The sequence below is a fragment of the Panthera tigris genome, chromosome A1 (genome assembly GCF_018350195.1).
Source record: "Panthera tigris isolate Pti1 chromosome A1, P.tigris_Pti1_mat1.1, whole genome shotgun sequence".
Classification (NCBI taxonomy): Eukaryota; Metazoa; Chordata; class Mammalia; order Carnivora; family Felidae; genus Panthera; species Panthera tigris.
Window position 1 is genome coordinate 176,460,738 of NC_056660.1, and position 24,770 is coordinate 176,485,507.

General features: G+C 37.5%; 1 protein-coding gene and 1 long non-coding RNA gene across 5 annotated transcripts in view; one reads left to right on the forward strand and one right to left on the reverse strand.

Annotated features, from left to right (window-relative positions):
• The window catches only part of FBXW11 (F-box and WD repeat domain containing 11), a 120,356-nt gene that overhangs the window by 10,625 nt on the left and 84,961 nt on the right, over positions 1-24,770 (forward strand). The window lies entirely within an intron of this gene.
• LOC122240360 lies at positions 4,282-19,082 on the reverse strand. The gene is made up of 3 exons (XR_006219969.1): positions 18,169-19,082; positions 12,248-12,367; positions 4,282-4,619 (listed from the first exon to the last, which is right to left on the reverse strand). It is a non-coding gene; the product is annotated as an uncharacterized LOC122240360 (long non-coding RNA).

The following is a 24,770-nucleotide window of genomic DNA, read 5'->3' on the forward strand; positions in this document are numbered from 1 at the left end:
TTTAGTTTAATTCCTTTATATTTGCTAATGTTTCTCCTAAGTGAGCATTTTACACGCTTGTCACCTGAAGAGCTATGAGGGTGGTGTGGTGGGAACAGTAAAAATACTAGCAGTTAACGCGTACTGGACACTTACTCTGTATTGAGCACAATTATAAGCACTTCATTTGTTTTTTAATGTTTTTATTTTTTAGAGAGAGCGAGTGAGCGAGCGAGCAGGGGAGGGGCAGAGAGAGAGGGAGACACAGAATCTGAAACAGGCTCCAGGCTCTGAGCTGTCAGTACAGAGCCTGACGCGGGGCTCGAACTCGCAGACCGTGAGATTATGGCCTGAGTCGAAGTCAGACTCTTAACCGACTGAGCCACCCAGCACCCCTATAAGCACTTTATGTGTATAAACTTTGTATGTTTATAGTAACCCAGGGAGGTAGGTGCCATTGTTTCTTTACTGATGAGGAAACTGAAGGATAGAATAATTAAATAATGTGTCCAAGATTACACGTCTAGTAAAAGACAAAGATGAGGTATGAATTCAGGGAGTCTGGCTTCAGAGAATGTGCTTCTAACATCTGTGCTATACCGCCTGTAGTACTAGTGTCCTCCTGTGATAAAAAGAGGGGTGGAAATCCTGAGGGCTAAAACTGAAATCAGTGCAGAGGAAAAGGAAAATTGTTGTTGAATATCTACCTCTTACCTTTGGTATAGAAAACAGTCTAGATCTCAGTTCTGTGGTAGCCATCCAGTACTGTCAGGCTGTTTCCCAAGATGACTCATGGTAGGGTTTATTGGAGGTTATCTTCCAGAATAGTCTATCCGGTAGAACTTTCTGTGATAACGAAAATGTTCACTGCCTGTGCTGTTCAGTATGGTAGTCGCTAATCACATGTGGTTATTTTGAAATGTGGCTCTGTAACTGAGGACCTGAATTTTAAATTTTATTTAATTTAAATTTACATTTAAATAACCACCAGTGCATTTTTAGAACTTACCTTAATCCTAGGTCTGGTCATTTGTTTAAACCCCTTAGAAATTTGATCTGGTCACAGGCTCAAAGCAACTCCTTATTCCAGGTCAGGGCACATTAACCAGCTATGCAAGACTGATGTATAAAACCAGAATTCCAGTTTATTAACGATATGTGCATTTTGGTATGATTAATATAAACTTTTTGAATTTTTTTTTATTTTTGAGAGAGAGAGGGAGAGAGAGAAGGGGGGGAGGGGCAGAGAGAGACAGACACACAGAATCCGAAGCAGGCTCCAGGCTCTGAGCTGTCAGCACAGAGATCGACACAGCGCTTGAACCCACCAACTGTGAGATTGTGACCTGAGTCGAAGTCAGACGCTTAACTGACTGAGCCGTCCAGGCACCCCAATATAAACTTTTTTGATATGTAATTTGCTTATTGGTTCCTAATTAGTATACCAGTTTAATTTTTTCAAATAAGAAACAAAAGTTAGAGGGACCCGAAGGTTCAAACCTAGTGACTGGCATATTGTATTTATGTGTGTAGACTTTACCTATCAGGTTCAATCATAGTCGGGTGGCTTAGTTGGCATGAACTCAACCAGAGAAGTGAGATATTTGCTGGACAGGGACTGAGGCCACCTCGGTCCCACCCTACGTCAGGGATGGGTGGTTTTTCCCTGTGGCAGAACCTCTTTGTTTGCTTTTATTTCCCAAATCCTTTTCTCATTAAGGCACGTGTTTTTAGACTAGTTAGTATATTCAACTTGAATGCATTCTTGACTTTATAGGTCTCGGAAGCCCTTTGTTTTCCTTCAGGTGCCTTTATCACTGCTATGATCCATTTTGTGTTCATTTTTTACTCTAAGAAAGCAGTTGGATGTTTTTGCTTCTGTGTAGCCTCTTTTTACCAAAACAGATTTATTAGCTTATTTAATTTGGTCATATAGTGTGGGGTAGAGTAAGAACATACTCATAAGAAATAAATTAGGTAGTACATTCTCTTTGCATTGTATCATGTTATTAAAAGAGCTTGTTTTTAGCTTACTTTATCGTTACTTTGGGACTTGTTCCTTCTGCTCTTAAAGTACCAAATTTGTATTTTAGGAAGTTAACCTTTCAGGTGTGTGCAAGGTGGGTTGAAGAGACAGAAGACACGGAGACCAGTTAGTTCACGTGAACAATGGGGAGGGCAAACCGAAGCAGCGACAGTGGGTGTGAGGAAGGTGGGGAGGACTTAAAAGATGTAGGTGATAGGATCTACAGAACTTGGGGACTAGTTAAAGGAGTAGGTGATAGGTGAGTACAGTATGAATTTTAGGTTTTTGCCTTGGGCACCAGATGGATGTTTACTGTCTTTTCCAAGATAGAGAGTACTAGAAGAGCAGACAGGAAGTGGGAGTGGGGGAGGGAAAAAGAATGAGTTCCAATTTATAAGGAATTTGAGTTTCCTATCAGTGAATCCTCCAAGAAAAGTGTCTAGTGGGAATATGAACATCAGAGAGAGCAGGGAGAGAGAGAATGGGTTGGGAATTTTTATTTTGTTTCAGTGGTAGCTCACTTTACTCAGAGTTCTGTTTCTCAGAGTGTAGATCTAGAAATCTACATTATCAGTGTATGGGAATGTTAACATAAAGGAATGGGCTATAACTCAGTTCAAATGACCTTGATACTGATCAAGAGGTATTACCACTCTCCTTTTTTTCTGAACCTGAGTATTCAGATTTAGATGCAAAGGAGTTTGCAAATTAAGTTCCATGCATCTGGTGACAAAAATTAGGGGGAAATAGCCTAAACAGTGAAGGTTCTGGATCAAGTGTGACATGGGAAATGAAAATTTGCTCTTCTCTCAGCCTGTCTCAATTCCTGAATGCTTCTCATCTAGCTGTGATGAGTGTGATTATGGTTTTTTAACGACACATTTTTAACATCACAGCATGAGGTCTAAGGACAAGCTAGCTGTTTTGGATCCTAGTCAGTTGAAGAAAAGGTGAACTATTTAAGTGGAGTGAAAATTAGCTGTGTTGGAATTATTGAGATGGTGTATCAGTCTAGTGGGCATATATTTAAGGGATTTGTTAGGCAAATGTTTACTCTATGTTGTTTTCACCTTATTCACTAATTCCCAGGTGAGCTGTAGCTCCATGATTTTGGTAATGAAAACATGGAGATTGGAAGAGTTCATTATAGCTACAGTGAATCAGTACTTACTAAAAAGATTTTTTGAATACATTATATATGTCTATGCTACAAAATTGATTGATAAGGTACAGAAAGGAGTGGACAGTTAAAAAAAAAAAGTCTGCAACTTTTTTTCCCTCTGGCTCCAGCTATTCAACCATATTTTTGCATAGGTTTCATATACGTGTGTGTGCTGTACATAATTCTTCTGAATCTTGAATTTTTTTAATATAAAACATGACACGGTCATTTTTCATATCAACTCCCGAAGAGCTCTCAGATTTTTTGAAGAGATAATTTAGAAGATGCATACTGATTTATTGTAGGTGCTATAATTTGTGAAACCAGTCTGGACTGATATTCATATAGATTATTTCCAGTCTTTTGCTGTTACACATAATGCTGTAAAGAATAATTTAGTGTGTATGTCATTTCATGTATGGAGAAGTAGATCTTCAGGACAGATTCCTAGGAGTAAGCATCACTAGATACACACTTTTAAAAATCCCATAGACATTGCCAAATTGCCCTCCAGTTATACTGCAACAGTACCTACTCTCACAGGTTTTGCTTGAGAATATTCTTTTTTCCTGACACTCTTAATGGTGTTATGTGGATTTCAAGCTGATTACTTTTTAAACTGTTCTTTTCTTTTTCCCTCCCATAACTTTTTATTATGAAAAATTTCATATATATACATGGGGGAAAAAAACAGTACAACAAACACCTGTATAGTCTTAACACCTAGACTCAACAGTTGTTAACATTTTGCCGTATTTGGATCATTTCTCTGCTCTCTGCCTCAGTCCCCCCCTTTCCTCTCCTTATCCCCTCTTCCCTCCCCTTGTCTCCCTCTCATCCTTTCTCCTTCTCTGTCTCTCACCTTCTCCTGTCCTCCCCCAAAATACGTATCCTTTGTGGTGGTTAAAAATTTGACAGTGAGTTGCAAACATGATATTTCATTCTCTAAACATTCCAGCACCTGTCTCCTCTAAGAGTAAGAATAGTCTCTTTCTCTAAAACCACATAAGCACACAGCCATGTACAAGGTATATATCTATCTCTCTATATATAATCTATATACATATGTAACCACACATTATAATAGTCATATATTTCATACATTTATAAAACCACAATACTATTTTTATGTCTAAGAAAATGAAAATAACTCCATAATGTAATATCAAATATTCAGTTAGATTTTCCTAATTGTCCCAAGAATGTCTTTTCTGGCATGTCCCCCCCCCCCCCCTTTTTGTTTTAATGCCAAGACACCCTTTGTATTTGATTGTTCTATCTCTTTAATTTCTTTTCATTTAGAACATTCCCTCTACCTTTTCCCCTCCTCTCCCGGCGTTGTTTTTGAAGAGTTCAGCTCAGTTGTCCTGTAGGATGTGCAACATTCTTCATTTGTTTATTTCCTTATGGTATCATTTAACTGGTTTCTGCAGGTACTATGTTTCCTGTAAACTGGAAGTTAGGTGAGAGGCTTGATTGCAACCAGGTTAAACATTTTGACAAGAATGTTTCATCATAGGTGAAGTGTACTTTGCATTGAGTCATGTTGGGAGGCACTTGATGACAGGTTATCCCATTATGAGCTATGCTAAATTTGATCCCTTGGCTGAGGTGGCAATAGCCAGATCTCTCCTTTTTAAAGGTACAATTTTATCCTCTGCTATTAGAAAGGAATTTACGGGACGGTATTTTGGCACCTTGTAAATACCCTGTTCTGTTACAACATTTCACGCAGTGGTTTCAGCATCCTGATCCTAGAATCAGTTGTTATAATGAGAGTTACAAAATTGTGGTTTTCTATCATTCTGTCTACATTTATTAGCTGTCATTCACAGAGGCCATCCCTGTTTCTTCTCCTTTCTTTTGTGTAGCATCATACTCTCATGGACTTTTTATTTAGTGTGTTAACAATCAGAGTCTTTATTGGTGCTCAAATTGTCCCAGATTGGCTAATGAGAGCCCCTTCAAGGTAGTTCCTGCTTCTTTTTAATATGATCCTATCAGTCTTTGTTTCTTGACTCTTTACTTTCCCTGCATTTCAGACACCAGCCATTTCTCCAAGAAGCTCTGATTCCTTTTAGTGGGGAATGGTATTTAGAAGCCCAAACCATTGTTGTTGGGTCGTGTCATTGCTTCTAGACCTTTTCAACAGAGCTAAAGAGCATATTTAAAAAGAACCATGAGATCATGTTCTGATTCAAATTTAGTATTAACAGGGATGTTTTTCTAAACCCGTTAGCCTTTTGATTTTTCAGCATTGTAAGGGACCATATTGATGTGTAATGGCCATCAAGTTGATATACAAATTGTTATGGAAATAGGCAGATAAATAACTTCATTCATTACTGAGCATGTACTCAAACAGGTACTGTTTGATTATTTGGGGAATACAGAACAGAATCACATATGTACCTTGTTTCCAGAAGCTTGCAGTCTTTAGCATAAAAAAGTATAGTATAGGGTGAAGACTGGTAGGGATTGTGAGAGGTAGACACACAGTGTTTTACAGTTACTCTTTGAGGCCTGAGTGGAAATTAGATGTGATTGTGGGTGTATTGGGGCAGGGGATGGCTTTCATAGCAAAGATAAACAAATGAACGATGACTGGCAGGCAATGGTGTGTATTGCCTATAGGGCGGGACAAGTAAGTAGTTCTGTGAATGTTGGAGTATAACTTGGGTGGTAGGATTGAGGGCAGATAAATTTGTAAAAATAGATTGTAACCAAATCTTGGACTTTATCCTTTAGGCCATACGTTACAAACTAGTAGCCTGTGGATTGAGCTCCACAGATTTACTTGGTCTGCATAGATTTAAAAAATTGAGACATTCCTTGTCAACACTGATTTCTGGTTTTGTCTGAAAATTGGAGCTGGAGAGTGGCTGCTTTTTAGAGTCAGGGCTTGTGCTTTCCTGGTTCCTGTGTCCCCTGTAAGTTTGTCTTTATCTATTTGGCCCTTACAAACTTCTGATCTTGTGATCCTGCAGGATTGGAGGAGGGGTGTGAGGGTGGTGGATGTGATTTGAGAGGAGAGGTGACTGAAAGCTTGAGCAAGACCTGTGCTTTAGAAAGATCACAGTCGGTTTGGAGGATGTTTTGGAGGAGCGAGACAAATACGTAGACTATTGGAATATTCCAGGGAAATACAAGATAGTAACAGATGGTGCAAAGGGGATAAGATGAGACATTTTTAAATGTAGAATGGTTAGATTGTATTGATAGATGAGAGTATGTGTGTGTATGTATTGACGAGAATGTAAAATCAAGCTCTATTAAAACATGATGTCCTGTTTTTAAAAAGCTTTGCATTCATAAATTGATTTCTGGAAGTTAACCACATGTTTTCATTATCTATTGGTTAATTTTGGAAGATAGTGGTAATAGTTCCATGCATTGTTGTCACTGTGTAAAGTTTAGTTTTGTAATAGGCCAATAGCATCTTTCATCAAAAAATCTAACTCTGACCCAGCTTTATCAGAAAGTTGTGGATGAAGTGAATATTTATGATCTTATCATTTTCCTTATAATTATGGAGCTAAATATTCAGGCAAAAATATTAATAATGCTATATACTTATTTTTAAAGAGCTGCCTGCTTGTAATTCATTTTCCCCATAGTGTCTCTCAGAAGTTAATCCAAAGGATAATGAGTTGACATGGAACTGTCTGGTACACTTAAAATCACACCTGTGTTAAAACCATGTATGTGGTTACGTATTTTGGGCATCTTCCCTGCCTGGGTGGGGCATGACTTGATCCAGTTCCATTGTCAATGCCATTACTCCAGGTATTTAATAGCATCACCAGCTTAGGCAGTCTGAGGGAGATAGACATGCAGAGCATGTAAGTGACAAGACTGGGAGTGAGAGTGACTCACAGTGACAGAAGCTATACCAGGATTCTGTGTCATAAGCTTTGGCTTCAAGGGGTGAACAAAGATTGGTTTAAAGGGCATTTGAAAATACATTTTTGTTATAACTTACATATAGTATAGAACACAAAGCAGCTGAAAAAAAAACCACAAGTCAGCTGAATGAATTTTTGCATATGTATATACAGCACACTGTGTAATCACTACCCAAATCAAGATATAGAATATTTCCAGAACCTCTTGAGGGCTTCCTCATGTTTATGCCTCACCCAGTCCAGACCTCCCAAAGGTCTGTTCTGGTCTTCTTCACTGTAAGCTAGTCATGGCTGTTTTTGGATTTTATACAAATGGAATCATACAGTTTATAGTCTCGTGTTTTTTTTCCCCTGCTTGTTACTATGTCTGTGAAATTCACCCATTTTGTTGTAACAGGTTCCTCCCGCCCTGCCCCGTGCATTATTCCATTGTATATATAGTCCATGGTTTGTTTATTTTATTGTTGATGAATTAGTTGGATTGTTTCCAAAATTTGGCTGCTATTATGAATAGCACTCGTAAGGTGGACATAAGCACTTGGTTCTTTCGGTTATAAAAAACCTAGAGTGGAATTACTGGGTCATAGGATAGGCATATCTTCATATGTAGATACTGCTAAACAGCTTTTCAAGTGCTCGTGCCGACTTACACCCCCACCTCTAATGTGGGGAGTTCCAGTCATCGCTCGGTTTTGCTAGTCCTTTTAATTTTAACTATTCGGATGAATGTGTAGTGGTATCTATGACTATAAGCTATTGAGGTATAGTTTACATGCAGTAAAATGCACTCAGTTTAAGTGTACTCTTTGAGTTTTTAGAGCTATATACGCTCATGACCACTACTGTGATCAAGATGTAGAACATTTCTACCCCCTTGCCATCAAAAAAAACCCCCCAAACTTCCCTCACTCCCTTTGCAGTTCCCTCACACCTGTCCTTGGCCTCAAGTAGCCTGCTTTCTATAACTGTAAATTAGTTGTGCCTGTTTCAGGTGGACGTGTGTAGCATGTGTAGCATGCATATACTGCAGGTACTCTTGTCTTTAGCTTATTTTGCCCAGTGTAATATTTTTGAGATTCATTCCTGTGGAGTTAGTTTTTCATTCCTTTTCTTTGCTTAGCACTGTTACGTTACACAAGTACACAACAGTTTTGTTTATCTGTGCTCCTGCTGAAGAATATTTGGGTTGTTTCCACTGTTTGTTGTGAATAAAGCTTGTGTGAACATTTGTGTTCCAATTTTTGTTGGGACATTTCTCTTGGGTATACCTAGGAGTGGAATTGCTGGGAAGTGTAGATGTATGTTTAGCTTTTCCCAAAATCGTACATCCTTACGGTTTTCCCTACAATATATGAGAGTTCCAGTTGCTCTACAGCCTTAGCAGCACTTGGCATTGTCAGATGATTTTAGCCATTCTGACACATGTGAAGTAGTATCTCCTTGTGGTTATAATTTACATTTCTTAAGGACTAATGATGTTGAGCATTTTTACATGTGCCTGTTGGCCATTTAGATATCCTCTCTAGAGAAGCGCTTTTTCAAATCCTTTGACCCTTTTAAAAAATGGAGTTATCTCTTTCTTATTGATTTGTGGGAATTCTTCACAGTAGCCAGGAAACAAAATTCTTTGTCAGATACACATATTGCAGACATCTGTTCTGTGGCTTGCTTTTTCAGTGTCTTAATGTTGTCTTTTGATGGACAGAAGAAAAGTCTTAATACTTACAAAATCTAATTACTCAAGTTTTTCTTTTGTTGTTACCGGGTTTTGTGTCCTGTTTAAGAAACTTTGCCTACAGTCTTAAAAATATTCTAGCATCTTTACGGTTTTACTATATTAAAATAACTTTTTTTTTTATGGTTGAACTAGGAATCAAGATTCATTTTTCCCCCATATGGTTATCCAGTTAGCTCAGTGCCATTATTTACACATACATTAAAAAACTATTGAAAAACTGTTGAACACAAGAACATATGAACATAAGAAGCTTTTGTTTTTACAGAATTAACCATCTTTACAATAGAGCAGTTAAAAGAAAAATAATGTAAAATAAGAAACAAAAAGAAAAAATTCCTGGTAACTGTTAACATTTAGTATTTACCTTCCTTCGTGTACATACTTTTTCTTTTATGTACCTTTCATATGTTTTTCACATGTAAAATTGTTTTGCAAACTGCTTTTAAAATTCAGCAATACTTGTGGCATCTTTCTGAGCCATTTTATATTTCTTTATAATATTTTGAAGGTGTGCCTTATGTGTATGAATGTGGAAATAGCTAACTAGTTAAACTCTTCCTTTGTTAGACATTTAAATTATTTCTAATTTATAACAACTTAAAGCTGGCTTGTTCCTTCTTATAGTCTAATTTTTGAATACATCCATGAGTATTATCTTGAGTATTAATTTCTAAGAGGTGGAATTGATGGGTCAAATACACATTTTTAAGAACCTGGTTATTTTGTATGGCCAAAAGTTTTATCCATTTTCTGTTACTTATATGGACATTAATATTCTTTATATTTTCTCTATAAAATTGCTGTTTTCTCCACGTTCATGCCATTTTCGAGTGTTAGTAATTAAAAAATAATACCAATTTGGTTAAGGAATTAAGTGATTTCTGTAAGTACTAGTGTTACTGGGTATGTTATGATGCTTGTCGCTATTTATGTTTCTTTTGTGAAGAAAGGGAAATGTGTAGAATAGCTGTAGTTGTACTCTTGTTGATTTAAATCCAGGTGCCTTGGGGAATTTGGCGGAAGGAAGTCACCAGGGTAGGGAACTTCTGAGTTTGTTGTGGCTGGGACAGTGTTGCCTTTTTGTGATCAAAATGGCCATTTTTGGTAGAAGCCAGCTGCAGAAATATTTGCTTTACTCAGTGACCTGTCTGTGGCGAGCTTAAGCTGGTCCCTGCTCTGGCCAGACCCTGGCTTCAGATGCTCTTTGTGAAGCTCTTTGGGATCACTCACTGCCTCAAGGACACTCCTTCCTACTAGCCTGCTTTGAGCTAGGAGGCGAGGTTCTGCTGGGAATTTCATGTACTTTTTAGGTAGGCTTCTGTTTATTTACATTCAGTGAACCCTACTTCCACTCCTGGTTTTTGTTTTTTTTTTTTTATTGTATTTTATAGAAATTTCTTGAAATGTTTTATATATGTGCAGGGCATCCTAGCCAGGTTTCCAGTGCCAATGTAGACTCTTTTATTTTGACATTGCTTTGATGATTTCAGTTGCACCAATCAGAAATCCCAACCTTGACACCTTTGTTTCCCCTCCTAAGTCTTGTCTGGTTTTGTTCTTTTTCATTCTAGCTTTCTGTACTTAGTTACAGTGATTCCCCCACCCCTTTCTCTAGTGTCTTGACCCAACAAGTTCTTTATTGGCAAACTTCACCCTTTCCTCCTTTCTTGCATAATTAACCTCTGCGTGTCCTTCAGAGCTGATTTCAAGCATCAGTTCTTTAGGGGTTGTGTCTGGGTCGCCTAGGTACCCCTACAGGTTGGATTCCCTTGTCACATTCTTAGCACTCACTTCTTTTCCTTCGCTGCTGTTAACATAATTGTACTTGATAAATGTATTGCACAATCCCCCACTAGACAGCTCCTTTGTTAGAAAGTACTCTTCATGGGGACAAGGATCATGTCTGTCATGCCATATTCAGCTCATAGAATATTTCCAGCATACAGTGCATAACCTATAGCTGCCCAGTTGAATGAGGGAATAAATTTGGGAGGGCAAATGAGAATTACCACGTTGTATCAGAAGTTTATATTCACTTTAAAAATGAATGTATTTGTTCCTTACATGCTTGGTGTTTCCAGTTTCAGTATCATCTCTTAATTTTAAATGACTTGATCCTGAAGATTAAACCGTCGGCATTAGAAACTCCTTTCAGGGGTCAAAAAGCATCCCTTCTTTCCCTCTGCCTCTAAACCAGATTTCTAAATCTGTCATTGACTTCTAATCTCTCCAGATTATTTTGCTAATACTTAAACTGTCATTCTGAAGGATTTGTCAACTGTTGTAACTGCTGATTCTTTCCTCCTCCCCTTTCCGTGTGTGTGTGTGTGTGTGTGTGTGTGTCTGTCTGTGTAATAGGATCACTATTCCTGGGAGTTGGTTCCTTAGGTCAAGTAAATTGGGTAAATTCCTCATATAATCTCCTCTTGGAAATTCACTTAATAGTTGTCATTTTAATAATTTGTTTCCCAACATTTCCCAAACTTTCTGACCCCAGAATGCTTTTCCTCTATTGTGGTTTAAAACCGATGCAATCTAAGAGCTATTCTTGACTGTCATTTTTGTCATTTCATCCCAACTTCTTGTATTCAAGAGTTCTCTATCTTCTTGTCAAAGTAATGAGGGAGGGAGCTAGCACTTGTTAAATGCCAGATTTACATCTGTTATTCCTTTTAACCTTCTATAACTTTGAGTGAAAGGTAGGCTTATTTTCTGCATTTTAGCATGTGAGGAAACTGAGACTGGAGAAGAGAGGTTGTTTTTTGTTTTTGTTTTTTGCTGAAGGCCACATAATGGGTTTTATCTATATCTGTTTATCTGCCGTGTCTACAAAGCATTGTGTTCTTTCTCTTGTGTAGAGAAAAACACTCTTCTGCTGATTTGAGAAACTGCACCTCCAGCTATCACTTAAGTTCCGTTTGAGGAGTGTTAGCCTCAGGAGCCGCAGGGCCTCTAGGCTCTTGGTGGGCAGCAGCATTGGTGCTTGAAAGATGGAGAAGAGAAGGCTGAGAAAAGCCTGGACTCCTCCTGCCTTTGTAAGCCCTCATGCTTTCTTCTCTCCCTCATTCCTTGCTTACCTCATTCTCTTCAGTTCCAGGCTTTCCTACTGTATGTGACTTCTTCGTTGGAATTTTAGGTTGGCTTTTATCAGTAACATAGGAGCTAATATTTATTGGGTGCCTGCTTTGGATGTAGCAGGCTGTCCTCTCTAGCCCTCTAAATAGCCAACTCACTTAAAGTCACATAGTGTTGAACCTGGGATCTTAACCCACCTCTGTTTTTGTTTTTGTTTTTGTGTAGCCTCAGTAAATTTTTTCATAGGGAAAACCTACCTAAGCAATTAAAATCTATGAAATCATGGGTTTGATGTTCTAGTTATTTTTTATAATATATATTGAAGTCTATGGCTATTAAACATTAAAACATCATTTACGTACCACTGAAAATCACCTTGAATATTCAACCTTGGGAAATGTTCCTGTAATCCACCCTTTTAACTTTTTCTCTTTATCTGTTTATTCATGAATGCTTCAGTATGTATCTGTAAAAGAGGAGGACTTTAAAAACAAAGCAAAAGATCGTTAAAAACACACACAGAGCACACAATTCCATTATTATACCTAAAACATTACCAATATTCCTTGCTATCAAATAGTCTGTTTATATTTGCCTACTTGTCTCAGAAATAATTTTTGAATTAATAAACTTAATTTTTTAGAATAATTTTAGATTTACAGAAAAATTGAGCAGACAGTACAGAATTTCATGTATTTTCCTTCCCCTTGCAGTTTTCCCCACTGTTAACATCTTACATCAGTGTGGTACACTTGTTAAAATTAATGAACTAATATTGATGTTTTATTATTAACTACAGTCCATAGTTTATGCAAGTATCCTTAGCTTTTTTTTTTTTTTTTTTTTTAACCTCACGTCCTTTTTTTGCTCCAGGATCCCATCCAGGATGCTATCTTAACATTCAGTGGTCATGTGTCCTCAGGCTCTTCTTGGCTGTGTCAATTTCTCAGATTTTGTTCTTGATGATGTTGACAGTTCTGAGGAATTTTGGTCAGGTATATTGTATTGCCCTCTATTGAATTGTCTTGTTTTTCTCATAAATGGTTTTTTAATAATTGTTTTTTTCAGTTTAGGGGCCAGACTTGGTTTACACCTTGCATATAGTTAATAGCCTCTTAAATCTTTTTAATCTATAAAAATTGCCTCTCCCATTTTTTTTTCTTGTGTATTTATTAAAGAACTGGGTTGGTCATTTGTTGTGTGTAACTTTAAAAATTCTGGATTTTGCTGATTATATCCTCTTTAGGTCTACATATTCTCTTCTTGGTATTTCTTGCAAATTGGTAGTTAAATCCAGAGGTTTGTTGGATTCAGGTTCAGTGTATTCGGTATTAGTTAAAAAACAAAAGACAACACAACCCGTGCTTGCTCTCCTGTGCCATGGCGCTTTCTTATTTTTGTGATATTCTCTGTTCTTTCCAAGTAGCTGAGTTTTGAAGAAACCTAAGACTCTTATGCATGTACATTTTTCTGAGTTAAAAATTGTATAATTAAAAAAAAATTGCATCATTTATTGATGGTAGGTAGTGCAGCAGTATGGTGGCAGGCGTGTCTACATGTAGTTGTCAATTTTGCCAAGGACGATGATGACACAATTTATGGTATTGACCATCAGTATTAGAGTATTATTCCTGTAGGTTTTTATTTTTAACCTTCTCCTTTTCCCAATTCAGATATGTAATGACTTTTGCTACTGTTAGTATATACTTAAACTTTATTTTAAAAAAAAGAATTTGAATGATTACAATGACACATACATTGTAGGAACATAAAAACAAAATAAGTGGGAAAATGAAGATGAAAGGAAAAATAAATGTAGGAAAATAAGATGAAGGAAGGAGTAAAGTTATGTAAAAATGCACAGAATAAGATCAGTTGTCATAGGAGGGGCACAGATTAGGCTCTGCATGTCGATAGTGTTCTTTGTAGCAGTTTGCAGGAATTTTGTATTTTTAGATGACAAATATATTACTTTCCCCGGGGTTATTTATTTATTTGGTGTTTGTACTCAGTAATGCCAGTCTCATTGCTTATTTGGAATGAAGTGCCTGCTAAGATGTGGGTCAGGTTTCTCAGTGTTTGGTTTCAGAGCTCATTAGAAAATCAGGACTCAGTTTTTTCTGTTGTGCCTTCTTTGTACAGTTTTCTTACAGTTTTGATTCGTTTATCCTGTTATATAGGTTTTTTGTTCTCTAGTCTCTGTCGTAGAACATGAATGAGATATTCTTGGGACATTTAGTTTTGAAAACCTTTGTTTATTAGTAGAATAAAGTGTGACTTCATAGGAAAGAAAATAAGAATTTAAGAATGTTTCACCAGCAGAATATGGTGTCTTTATAACTTTGGCCATATCAAATATCTTTTTTGAGTTTTGCCTGTTGTATTCACACTAAATAGTTCAGGTTTCTTCCGTTTTTTCCAGTTAACGTGGCCGAAAATCCTACTTAAAGCTGGCTTAAGCCAAAACACAGAATTTGTAGTACGAAAAATGTAGAGGTAGTTATGGATTCAGGTTTTTTCCTCAGACGCAAAGTGATACCTCCTGGTGACCCATCTCCACACTCTCCCTTGTGGTAGCATGAGGAGGGCATCAGCACCTCCAGCTCTCATCGTCTCATGTTCAAGCTCAGTGGGAAAAGAGATGTCTTTTCTTGTGGCTTCCATAGAGGTCCTGGGATTCGAAGCAGAACATGTGCCCACCTCTGAATTCATCGCTGTGATTAGGAGATATGGGCAGAAAACAAAGTGTCACCATCAGCCTCTTAAAATTATAGCACATTCTTCTCTGGCCCCTGAGTCAGGTTCTTGCCCTGCATTAAACTTTCTGGACTTTCCATGTTAATTATTTGATAACAAATATTTATGGAGTTCCTACTATGAACAGGCACTATAAGGACTTAAAAATATTACATTGTAAAGTTTTTAATGTTTATTTATTTTTGAGAGAGAGAGTGGGGGGGGGAGGGGCAAAGTTGGAGGGGGACAGAGGATCCAAAGCGTGCTCTGTGCTGATGGCAGAGCCTGATGTGGGACTCGGACTCATGAACTATGAGATCATGACCTGAGTCAAAGTCCCATGCTTAACCGACTGAGCAACTCTGGTGCCCCCAAAATATCACATTGTAAATTGGTAAATTGCCTTTCCAGTTGCTTGTAGAATTCTCTATTTTTATGTTATTATGGAAATATAACAGTTATTTTGGAAATAAACTATAATTTTTATTTTTGTCTTTATTTGAAGATTTTATATTTGTAAATGTTTATTTTTGAGAGGGAGCGAGTGGGGAGGGGCAGAGACAGAGAGAGAGAGGAAGACAGAGAATCCCAAGTAGGTTCCAAGCTGTCAGTGCAGAGCCCTATGCAGGGCTTGAACTCACAAACTGTGAGATCATGACCTGAGCTGAAATCAAGAGTTGGATGCTCAGCTGATTTGAGCCACCCAGGTGCCACTTAAAGATTTTATTTTTAAGTAATCTCTACATCCAACATGAGGCTTGAACTTACAACCCTGAGATCAAGAGTTGCATGTTCTACCGACTGAGCCAGCCAGACACTCCTGGAAATGAAGTATACTTTTTAAAAGAAAATTGATGACTTTAAGATTTTCCTCTGGTTTATAGACCAGTTTTTGGCTTAGGAATTTGATTATTTTCAACATCAGAGTAATATCACCCTTTGAGCCTTTTTTCATTTACATCCCAATCTTGGTAGCTGTTTCTGTTGTTTCTTTGTAGAATTTTAACTCACCAGTTAAAAGAAATGTGGCTTGTGGATTTTTTTTTTTCCCTCTTAAATGCAGCAGGAAATGTTCCTTTGAGATTTGTTTTCTGATCTTCCTCTCAATTCTGTATTCTCTCAGAGTTAATGAAAAATTTATTATGATGGCGACATCTGTGTTCTGTGCTTTGTAGAACATCTTGGCTGATTGCGTATAGCTGAGTCATTCATAAAGTTATTACAACAGTGGAGTTGAACAAAGAAGTCCAGTATCTCTTAAACTTATATTTGGGCTTTCCATCTTGACTTCATTACTTTGTGTGAGGACTCCCAGAGTGCTACCGTCTACCCATGTTCATATGTACTCCTGCAAAAAGAGTCTGAAACGTACAGGTTGACCTTACTGGAGCATGTGTTCAGCAGTAATTATCTGCTGTTGAGACTAGGTGCTTTCAAGAGGATGTGCACCAAAAGCACAATGTGAGAGATTTAGAGGACTTAGGCTAGAAAAGCATTTTAAGAAGACGGACAGAATGCTCTGTAGAGTCCCTTTCAGCTCCAGAATATAATGAAATCTCTGGCTTCAAGCAGCGAGAACTCTCCTTACCCAGTTGCCTGCAGGAAACAGACAGTGTGAAGGGAATCAGAGACATCCTTGCTGTGTAGCAAGCAGCAGGAATCCTTCACTAAGGCAGCCCTAGCCCCTGGCTGAAAGACAGATTCATTTGTTCGCAGGGCCCAGTGGATTGTGAGGCACATAACTTCATTCTTATTTGAAACCAAGGTCAGCCTAGGATATGAGGACAATGAACTACGTGAGAAACTAGAGCAAGTGTAAAGTTTGCTATAAATGTAATTAAGGGATGATAAAATGTGACCCTTTATAGGTTAGCTTTGACAACTCTTTGTGCTCTTCCTAGCTAAAGAAGCAAAATTTTGATTGCCATTGTTTTCTTTTTTTTTAAGTTTTTAAATTTATTTTGAGAGAGAGTGGGAGTGTGCAAGAGGGAAAAGGGGGGGGGGAGAGGGAGGGAGAGAGAGAGAGAGGAGAGAGGAGAGGAGAGGAGAGGAGAGGAGAGGAGAGGAGAGGAGAGGAGAGGAGAGGAGAGGAGAGAAGAGAAGAGAAGAGAAGAGAAGAGAAGAGAAGAGAATATTCCAAGCTGGCTCTGTGCTGTCAGGGCAGAGCCCAACTCGGGCTCAATCCCATGACCCTGGGACCATGGCCTGAGCTGAGATCCAAAGTCAAACGCTTAACCAATTGAGCCATTCAGGCGCCCCAATTACCATTGTTTTCTAAGTCAGTCAATACACAGTTGATTGTGTTTGTGTATGTATAAAGTTTTAAACACTGAGACTCTACTAACTTGGCTGGTTAGGTCTCTGAAAGTAAGTATACATTTGAGAAATCAGCAGTGTTTAGAAAATATTAGAGGGCTTGTTTAAAGGGTGTAAGGTCTGAATTTGAAAAGATTTCTTTGTAGGACCGACTTTCATTCTATAGATGCTTTTTCAGAGTTAATAATGAAACAGGAAGCATATTAGATGGTGAAAGCTTTGAAAGTCTTTGGAAGGTTTTTTTTTTTTTTTTTTTGTATTTTGGTGTTTTTAAAATACCGTTAGTTAGTAGGGTTTAAGTTTTAATACTCTTAAAAGCTGTGAAACTGCATTTCTTTAAAATATTTTATACTTCTTTAGGAATTTAGCTGTCTTCTTTAGTGAACTGGGAAAGAGTATAGCTTTATTTCCAGAAATAATTTTAATACCAGAATATTTAGTTTTGAGAATTCTTGTGTCTATTGAGGCAGTTAGTGTACTGGTATGCTCAGTAAGCCTTTTTGAATAAATAATCAGTTTAAAATGAAAAAGTTCCAATATGATTGTGGTATGGTCTGACTGTAATTGAGTCAGACCCATTGAGAGTAGATATAAGTCACATCATCTTCCTGAAAATGATATCTCTTCCTAGAAAAAAATGAGAATATCCATTATATCAGGGAAAAAAGTTTTCCCTTTCTGTATGTTCTAATGGTCTTTTAGAAACATGGTGAACTTTGCACTCTCATAAAAATAGGTCAAGGATTTTGATTCAGTATGTCATATAGCAATCAGACCTTGTTGTACAGACATGTTCACAAGTTCTCTGATTAAAGTTTTTTTGGCTTGTGAGAGTTGATAGGACTAGGAAGGGTTGCAGCCAACCCCTATGTTTGGAATGGGAAGTTGGATTAACTCAGAGTGGGGTTTGGTGCTCTGGTGTAGATAATGAAATCAGGTGTCCCGCAGGTCTCAGATGATGTCGAAAACATGAGGTGAGGTTTTAGGTCTCTTACCCGGAAGTCCTCTCAGATGTTATGGAGTATGGGTTGTCGGATATATGGAGGTGGCAGCGTTATAAGACAAAACACCTGTACTTAAGAGTTTTTTTGTTTTTTGTTTTTTGTTTTTTTTTTTTTTGCTGAGTTCCCTTAGTTAGCTGTCTAGAAGCCTCAGGCATTGAAATGAATTTAGGTTAGTGTCTTTGTTATCTCAGAGTGCAGCTAAATTCTGAGACCTAGCTTAACCCCACCTGTTCTCCACTCATTGAAGGGTAATAGGCCAGAATCAGGGGGACAGGTTGCGATGACCAGTTCCGTAAGTAACAGTGGGGAAGTGCCAGTTCCTGTGTTTGGAGGTGGCCTGGAAGAGAGGATTGAGAAACCGGAGTACTGTGTTGCCCATTGTCTGTCAACTGCATCTGAAAATCTATAGTGGACCAAAAAAAAAAGAAAGAAAGAGAAAGTAAAGTAAACATCATCTGTATTTACTTCTGGATATTTTATATATATTTTATGTTTTATTAAGTAAAAATGGGATCATTACGAAAGTCCTGATTTGTAGCCTTTATTCACTTCATATTTCTTGAACTTTTTCAGTGTATTTTAACTTTCCATATATTGTAAACTTCCTTCTGGGTCAATAAATATACTCCTACAACAGGATTTTTATTTGGTGGACACATAATATTCTGTCTTCTGGATGGTCTGTAGTTCATATAACCAATCTCTATTGTTGGGCATTTTTTCCTTTGCTGTAATGACAGTGATGTGATGAACATATTCTTAGCTGTATTTTTGGACATGTCTTTATTTTTGTCCATAATTTAATTTTCCACACTTGAAATTGCTGAGACAATGATGTACCTGTTTTTCAAGTATTGAGTATGTATTGATAAGTTGCACAGGAGAGGTTGTATAGATGCGTAACAAGAAGATAAAATTTGCAAGTAGATTAGAGGAAATTGCTGCTCCAGGGAGTTTAATGGCAAGCAAAGGAAATGAGAGGCAGTATATTTTAGGGAAGAAAGCAGGGATTTTGGAGTCAGATAGAATTGCAAATCTGCACTTTTGACCTCTCGCCAATTATTTGCTGTGTCTTGTCTTCAGTTTCTTCCTCTTTATTTTTTTTTACTTTTTATGTTTATTTTTTGAGAGAGAGAGACAGAGTGTGAGTAGGAGAGAGGCAGAGAGAGAGACACACACAGAATTCGAAGTAGGCTCCAGGCTCTGAACTGCCAGCACAGAGCCTGACTCGGGGCTTGAATTCACGAGCCGTGAGACCGTGACTGAGCCACCCACGCGCCCCAGTTTCTTCCTCTTCAAAGCTAAGGTACCTGTCTGGCCAGAGGTGGTATGAGAGTTAATGAGATCACAGTACAGTGTGTGGCACATAGTAGGCACTTTGAAAATATGAATGTGCATCCCCCTCCCACTTTATCCTTTTTTGGTAAATTTTCATTTACATTTATCATTTTCATTGAAAATGAGGTTAAGCTTGTAGTTTGGTGGTCTCCCCTAGTCCTGAATAAGCTTCCTTATTGGACCACAGATGCTAATTGACAAAGGCTCAGATGTACTTAATCTTACTGTTTAATTCTCTCCTGTCTCAGGATTTGTGGATCTTGGATAAACCGCATTGGGATTGGGTTCAGACTGATCCGACCTGGAGCTTGCTGGGGGAGACTGTTCCTTCTTGGCAGCTGAATCTGATACTGGGCCTAGTACAACTGAGGACCCTTGTGGCTCTGCCGGAAGTAGATGACTTTGTTACATCCTGTTCTCTGTCTTGCTGCTTAGAACAGAGATTTTGCTCCCCCCATTCATATATCTAATCCTCCTTTCCAGCTTCTGTGAGAGCTCTGAAAAACCTGGGGACATTTTTGAATGCTGGGTGGTAGTTAAGTGGACAAGGATGCCTTTTTACCTATGGAGTCACTCATGAATAAGGTGCTAGCATTTTGAGGTGTACTGCTATTTCTGAGGGTCACTAGGTAAAAAATATTTTTCTACCATTCCAGCATCTTAACACAACTGTAAACTACAGTTGTTAAAAATGGACTTAACTCATTCTTGGGAAAAGAATTTGTTTTTATTTAAGTTGTCAAATTACTGTTTATAATGTATAACAACTTACAATTAAACAAAATAAAACATCACTTAAAACTATGCAATGTAGTGTTAAACTGTTATCATAAGTACTCGATGTTCATTGGAGAAAAATCAGAAAATATGAATGAATAAAAATTCAAAAAGAAAAATTACCTTCATCTGTCTACCAAAGATAAATCTGCAAAGATCTATTTTAATTTTATTAGCTGCAAGTTCTGGTCTCTCATTTTAGATAATCATTCAAGATGAGATCATTTCCTGGACATTAAAATATTTGTTTTTAAAATTATTGTAGGGTTTAAGGAAAGTCTGGGCTCTGGCTTTGAGTCCTGATTTCACTGCTGTTTGTTTAAATTTGAAGCTCTAAAACTTGCAGATAGTATCAGGTTTCCTCACCCTTCTTTTTTTTTTCTTGCTCCTTCCACTGTGGCCTCTTCCTCATACCCTTTTCTTCTTTTCACATATATCCCAGCCTGAAGATGCTCTGTGGTATATTGTTTATAAATACGGAGTTCTACCATACAGTTGTTAACAATTAAAGCAGTAACTTTCTTAGTTATGTCATATAGTTTATACCATCAAATTCTGCTATAATAAAATATCATTATAAGGAAAAGAAAGTCTTTCACACATGGAGGCATTGGACTAGTATTCAGTTCTTCAAAGGGCTTTGATGAATGCCTTTAAATCGTGAGTTAACTTTTATTCTACAACCTGATTACTGAATTATGGTTCTTGGTTTTAAAAGTAATACAATTTTTATTTTTGGTGGGAGTTCGCTCTTGTAGTTTGCTGTCAAACATTTTAACAGTAGAAGCCTAGGTTTTGAATCTTAGGAGATGCTTTTAAAAGCTTTCTGTGGTTCTGTTTTCATTACAGCTGCTGCTTCTTGAAAAGCAGTAGTCTGAGAATTCGGACACAATAAGGATAGTTCCTAATTTGGATGACTTTTAATACTTGCTTTATTTGCTTTGAGGTAAGAACAGCCTCCAACTGAAAGAATGGATACTCTGTAGCTTTCACATCCATGTTTAGAGAGAGAGTTAGGTAATCTCCTTGAGCCTGCCTGTTGTATGATTCTTCAGGACCAAATCCCCACTCCTGGATAGAGATTCCCAGTGGAGAGTGTCATGGCCAAATGGTAACCACAAAATGGAGCTTTTATTTCACTTCTGTTATTTGGTAGCCCTCATTTCATTATCATGGCACTCTCTGTTTTATATCCTGTCCTATCAGTAGGGCATAGTGGAAATTTTATTAGGAAAAAAAGAACCTAGACTGGGTTATGAAAATTGACTGTAGGCATGTACTTCCAAAGGTAAGTGCTGGCCCTTGTATCCACTCTTTGCAGCCTGGCTGGAAGAACTTTGTATTGGTTGTAAAATAAAAACGAGAGACTGTCTTGTAGGTTCTTCAAGAGACTTCTGTTTCTAACTTCTCTTCAACATGCTTCTCTCCAGCTACCAGGAGTCGTTCCTCTTTGCTTAAAACGGTTTAACAGTTGTCTCCTCATTGACTCTAGCAGTGTTTTGAACTCTAAAGTTTTTGATGTCTCACTTGAAGGCGTTAAAAAATCAAAACGCTCTTATTTCACAATATCTATAAAAACATACATGGTTTTTGTACCATTGACTTCCTCTCTTTATCTCTTTATTTGGGTTACTATTGAGCAGAATTCTTTTTTCTCCATTCTTGCATGTGGCAGATGCTTCCCACATGTTCCTGAAAACATAGATCTTTCTCTCATGCTGGCTTGAGTTGGCTTGGCTTTGGCTTGATATTCTGCTTTGTCCCCACCTTTGAGTCTAAGAACCTTACCCCCACCCTTGCCAGTATGTTGCATGTTGTGCTTCTATCCCTTTGACAGATGTGTTTGAAACAGTATGTATGCCGAGTTGCTGGAAAAAAAAAACTTGCACATGTTGATAAAGAATTGGACCGCACACTTGGGGAGTTTTGGTTGTTTACTGGTGAGTTATACAGCACACAGTATGAGAGCTGTTGTCCTACAGGATGAAGTCCAAGTTTGATAGAAGGGTTTATGAAAGACCTCTGTGATTTGGCCTTTCCGCTTTCCCCATCTCGTACTGAAATACTTCAGTAATGCTAAATTAATTGCAGATCTTTGAGTAGGATGTGCCATTTCTTAGCTCTTTGGCTCTGCTTATGCTATTTATTCTGCCTGGAATGTCTTTCTTTCTCTTTTTACCCTGGCTGCCTCCTACTCATCCTTTATGGCTTAGTTTAGGCATCCTTCTCCTTTGGGCGGGTTAAATCTATTTGTGTGTGTGTGTGTGTGTGTGTGTGTGTGTGTGTGTGTGTGTGTGTGTGTTACACTGCACATTCTCAAAATTCCCTCCTTTGAACTCCCGGACAAGAGAGAATTTCTTAATTGCTTTTCTGTCTGCAGATATAAGTTGTTTGTTGAACAAAATAGTATTTAAGCTACTCTATTGGTTATCCCAAGCATGATGATAGGAGTTAGATGAGGCTGGTAATGATTCTGTGGGAGGTGGTTTAAAGAAAAAAAATTAGAGGATTTATAGAAAACCCCTAAATATATATTTATAAAAATGTAGAAAATAAGGCATACATCTGAATCAGAGTGACATTAGAGAGACCATTGACATAAAATACCTCTTTGGGTAGCTTTTAAAAGAATTGCCTCTTTGAGAAGGAATCAGGGCAGGATATTCAAAACAATCCCATCTAGAAACAGACCAAAGTTAGCTTTTGTGAGTTCTCCTTCAAGCCAGCCAATTAGAAGACAAGGTGCCTGCAGCTACTTTTTCCTTTTGATTTGTGGTTCCTATGGCAATAGGAAGAGAGACTAGGACATTTCTCTCCTACCTCTTTTAATAACTTTTTGCTTTTGAAAAATGCCAAAAGCTGTTATTCTTCTTGTCTTTACTTACTTACAGTATTTCTCACCATGATGGCCCTGATTTTTAAAAAATTTTTTTTGATGATTATTTATTTTTGAGAGAGAGAGTGCGTGCACGTGCATGTGAAGGGGGAGGGGCAGAGAGAGAGAGGGAGACACAGTCTGAAGCAGGCTCCAGGCTCAGAGCTGTCAGCACAGAGCCCAATGCGGGGCTTGAACTCACGAACTGTGAGATCATGACTTGAGCTGAAGTTGGACGCTTAACCGATTGAGCCACCCAGGCGCCCTTGATTTTGGTTTTTGATTATACAGTGGATATGACAAAATTAATAAACATTCTCTGTTCCCTTGACTACTGCTATTTTCTTTGGCTATAGAACTGCAAATATAATCAATCTAATTGAGTATTTGCTGTTAATATTAGAACACTTTGTGAATCATTTCTTATTCTTTATGGATAATCCTAAATTAGTATACTAGTCATTGCAAATAGCTAAATGTGAAATTAGAGCAAACATTTCTTGGGGGTTTTCTACCCCTAAAAAGCCTCTGTTAAGTGTTCCCATTGTGACCCAGTGGGTTTCTCTTGAGCTTGAGGCTAAAGTCTCAAGAGGAAAGAAGCTTAGTTTGTATTGCTGTTGGCTTAATAAGTAGGTCAATAAGCATTTGTTAAAATCGGTAAATACCCACAGTGTTAGGGTAACTTCTTGAGATATATTTTAATAATCAGATAGTGTTCCTTAAGTTTATAGAGAAACCAATAATCTTAAAAAAAAAAGATAATAGTCTATACATTTTGAATATAGCTCACAGGAAGAAATCTTTATTCTGTTGAAGAATGATAGATAATAGTTATTCCGTAATAGTCAACATAGGTTTCTATCCACGTCCCTAAATTTTAGATTGGAATCTTCAAGAATCAGTTACTCCTGTGGTCCTAGCTGCATTTTAATGCTCTTAGGTTGATAAATGTGGAACTTTTAGTTTTATCCATTGTTTTCAAATTATGTCAATGTCTTTTTGGTCACTACACTTAAGAGGAACCTTGTTTAGACTAGCAGGTACATCCTTATTAAAAATGGGTGTATTTTCTAGAGTGGCATTTTCTGTTGAGTAAAGACTTTTTCAGCACTGTGGTTGGTCTCTTAGCTTCAAGGTAATTAAGAGTGAAAATAAAGCAGTTCTAATACCTTTAATAAATACTGGCATTACTCTCTGTATCCCACAATGTCCTTCATAGATGTTATAAAGGTAAATTCTTGGAAATTAGATCTTGAAAGTGTCCTTATATTTCCCTGAATGTACAATTTCAATATCAAACTTTTAAAAACAGTACTAAATGGTTAATATTTTGAAGTTAACTTCTCAGGAAATTTTCTTTACATTGTTTTCCATACATTTTTAAGTATTAGGTCATTTGACGGTTTCCTAACCTTGGGAAGATCATTATTTTTCTTTTTGGGCTTTAGTTTCTTCTAAAATTATGGGTGGAAGTATGGACTAAATTGTCTTCCAGTTCTTTGTGATTCTTTGGTTTATTAAATGTGAAATGTGTCTCCTTCCCCCCCCCCCCCCCCACCTTTTTTTAAGTTTTGGATCCCAAGGCATTAGCAGAATCTGATCAGGGTATAGTATTCTTAGGCCTTCATAGTTTTACTCTTTGAGTCAAATACATATTAAACCTTGCGAGCTCTGGAACCTATTTTTTGTGGAATAAATGAAAATTGGTTTGCTGGTGAGCTTTGGTGAGCTTTGGTGTTAATTTGGTATCAATTGCTGAATCCAAGTGTAATCCTTAAACTGTATACTCAGATCTAAGTGATTCTGTGATTTGGTTAAAGATTCCAAAAAGGAAACTTA